Here is a 3,570-nt window from a genome sequence, read left to right on the forward strand (position 1 = left end):
GACATCAAGTTTTCAACGTCGTTGTCGAGGTTCAAAGTAACAAATTTGTTTAATATTCAAGGGATTGGATAGATCTTAATCTAAGGTATACTTTATTTTTGTTTTTCTTTTGTGAAGGTATTGTGGCATATGCTACATACCAAGGAGTCTAATAACCTTTTGATCCAGAAATAGAAAGAACTTTTAGGAAAAATTTTAAGAAAAACAAACTTAAAACTGAAAAGATGGTAGAGGAAGCTTCTGAGAAGGCCATTAGAGAGTACTTCCAACCAATTTTGCCTATAGCCCAACCCGAGATTGTTCATGCTGAAATCATTGCAAATAATTTTGATCTGAAGCCTGCATTGATCTAGATGCCATGGAATATTGCTTTTAAAAGATGTCCCATAGATGATCCTTATAAGCACATGAGATATATCCTTGAAATTTGTGGAATGGTAAAGATTAGTGGTACTTCTTATAATTCAATTAAACTAAGATTGTTATATTTTTCTTTATATAACCGTGCTAAAAATGGGTTGGAGACAGTCCCTTCTGACAGTATCACCATGTAGGAGGAGATTGCTCAAGTTTTCTTGAACAAGTACTTTCCCCAGTTAAAACTAAATTAAGGCCAGAAATTATTACATTCTGTTAACAATCTGGCAAGCCGCTGTTCTGATAGTGGCAAAGGTTTAAGGATCTTCTTAGAAGGTGCCACAATATGATACCTCAACTGGTTGCAAATGCAACTATTCTATAATGGATTGACCAGTGACACAACATCCATCTTGGATGCTACTATTGGAGGATCGATTTTTGGAAAAACTGCCTCGAAAACTGATGCTATTTTGGAAGATATGACTATTACAAGTTACAATTGGCTCAATGAAAGAGTATCCACCATAAGAATAGTAAGGTTATATGAAGAGGATGAGGTAAAATCTATAAAGGCCTAATTGACTATAATTATTAATATTTTGAATAAATTGACTGCAGGCCGAAGTAAATCCTTCGGTCATAATAGCCTAAGCAGCCATGGCAACTGAATTGTAGCCTAATAGACATGGGAACTAATAGGATCGAATCCCTAAAGGAAGCATTTTTTTCATCTTTGGGATGAAAAATACAAAAAATTAAGAAAACTACAATTCAAGTGTAACATGCTATATAATTTAGGTGTAACATCCATAATTTTAATTTAATTATCTTTTTTTTTTTTTTGGTTAAAATTGAATTATTGGGTTATAATTCAATTTAAGTTATAAGTGATAAAAGGTTTGGAATTTGAATTTAATTTGGGGATTTAGAATTTTGGAATGAATTGATTTAAATTTTGTGGAAAATAGAGGATTAAAGAAAGAAAAGGGAATATAAAAAAAACAAAATATTTATATATATAACTTGAGTAAAAGAAAAAGAGGTTTTCTTCTTCCCACCACCAATTTGCCTCCGCTTCACGGCCTTGACACCCGTCGCATTGCAGGCGCCGGTCACCGTCTGGGTGGGCGCTGTCATTCCGGTGGGTTTTTGCCGGAATCTTGATTTTCTGTAAGTTCTTGTTGGATTTGTGGGTTTCTTGAAATATCTTGAATACTCATTTAATTTTAGGTTGGGTTTTAATTTACCCATGACATTTAAGTGCTAGATTGGAGATTTAAGAGATTATTGGAACGTTGTCCAGTGGTGTTCTGGGCGTTTGGTGCTTTCTTTTGGTAAGTTTTAGAGTCTTTACTGATTATTTTAGATGGCCACTAAGTATCGGCTTGATTTTTGACTCGATCGTAATTTAGGAGGTTTGATTTGAAGCTTCGAACCACTATCCATAAAAAATTAAAGGTTGATTTTGGCAGTTTAGCTATTGGGTTGTGCTGAATTTGGGGTCTTCAGGTGATTTTTGGACCAACCAATTTATTTAGAGTTCTTTGGTTAATTTGGTGAATGAAATTATGCCTTATAAGTTAAATTTAAATTTTGAATTATGATTGTAGGTTCTAATTCGACACTTTTGTTGGAGATTGCTCTGCTTGAATATTTTATCAGTGCCTAGTAAGTAATCTTACTACTTGAACCGCCCTTGAGTCAGACGACCTAGACAGTAAAATGTTATTTCATTTGTTTGGATAAAGTTTAGAGGCATGACATGAATAGAACTGTTCTATGAACATGATATTATTTGATTTGTTTGATAATATTGAGAAGCATGATAGACCAATCTAAGAGCATGATGTTATTTGCATATATGAATATGTATGCCTTTGAGACATGTATCATGAGTTATGCTATGAATCTTATTGATGATGAGTTAAATGTTAAAATAAGAAAGTGACTGCTTGTCCTCTTAACACTATTATACTACACCTCCGTGGACCGACGAATTCATCATTATATTATAGTTCCGTGGATCGACAGGTTCACCATTATGTTATAGCTCTGTGATTCGATGGATTCACCATTATATTACAGTTTCGTGGACCGACGGGTTCACCATTACGTTACAACTTTGTGGACCCATGGGTTCGCTAATATGCTACAGCTCTGTGGACCAATGAGTTCATTACTATGTTACAGTTTCATAGATTGACGGGTTCACCTTTATATTATTATGGGAGCCTACGTGTCACTAGATGTATGTTAGGATGGGTTAAATCGTTCACTAGGCGGTCATATACACATGGTTGAATTATGCATGTCTCACTAATGTGTTTACATTTATTGGACATATATACATAGCCTAACCCCAATATTGGAGTTACTTACTAAGTATTTCATACTCACCCTTTATTATGTTATGTTTTTTAGGTACGGACAAGAACATATCGGTGAATGACAGGATGAATCCATGATCGTGCCAATGGGAATAGCTAGACGCTTCCATACATGTTTTTTTTCATGATTTTCATGTTATAGTTGATAGCAGTCAAATATTTAGAGTTTTTCATTATTTTTCTTATTTCGAACTCACATTTTTAGGGGACCAAAGAAAGTATTTTATGTTCTTTGAAACAAATGAATTTATTTAGTTTATTTATTTCTAATAAATTGTTTCTTTTCCTATTGAATTGAGTAAAAGAATTGAGTAAAAGATGTGTTTTAAGATCAATATGCAGGTAGTAACTATAAGTTCTTCTCCTAAATAATTTCACTTAAGTTTCACTAAATAAAGTAGAGAATTGGGTGAAATTATTTATAAGGTTAGAGGTTGGAAAGATTTGGATTTTAGAAGTTGGAATTAATTTTTAATATAAATTACTTAAGGAATTAAATTAGAAGAAAATTGGAGGAAATTTAGTGAATTCTAGGTGAAAACTTAAAGGGAAGAAACAGATGACGCTGAGGTGGTGTAGGTTTGCTTTAGATGAAAACACATCATATAAGAGAAGTTGGAGGTGGAGAAGAATTCACTTGGGTAGGACATCTCACACATGATCGAAGTAAGAGGTGGAAAAGGATTAACTCGATAAAGGACACCTCATACATGTGAAGTAAGTGGTGGAGGACTTAGTTTTAGGTTGACGACACATCAAAGAAGAGCTGGAAGGTGGATATGCATGCAACAACCACGTTAAAGGAAGGAAGTAGGAGCTGGCT

The 3,570-nt window shown here is 33.9% G+C and overlaps 1 long non-coding RNA gene across 1 annotated transcript; it reads left to right on the plus strand.

Annotated features, from left to right (window-relative positions):
* Positions 1–1,384: 1,384 nt before the first annotated feature.
* Positions 1,385–2,982, plus strand: LOC120068065. Its single transcript, XR_005479079.1, has 5 exons — positions 1,385–1,530; positions 1,622–1,694; positions 1,773–1,869; positions 1,971–2,028; positions 2,782–2,982. It is a non-coding gene; the product is annotated as an uncharacterized LOC120068065 (long non-coding RNA).
* Positions 2,983–3,570: the final 588 nt, after the last annotated feature.

The sequence above is a fragment of the Benincasa hispida genome, chromosome 12, assembly GCF_009727055.1.
Source record: "Benincasa hispida cultivar B227 chromosome 12, ASM972705v1, whole genome shotgun sequence".
Lineage (NCBI taxonomy): Eukaryota > Viridiplantae > Streptophyta > Magnoliopsida > Cucurbitales > Cucurbitaceae > Benincasa > Benincasa hispida.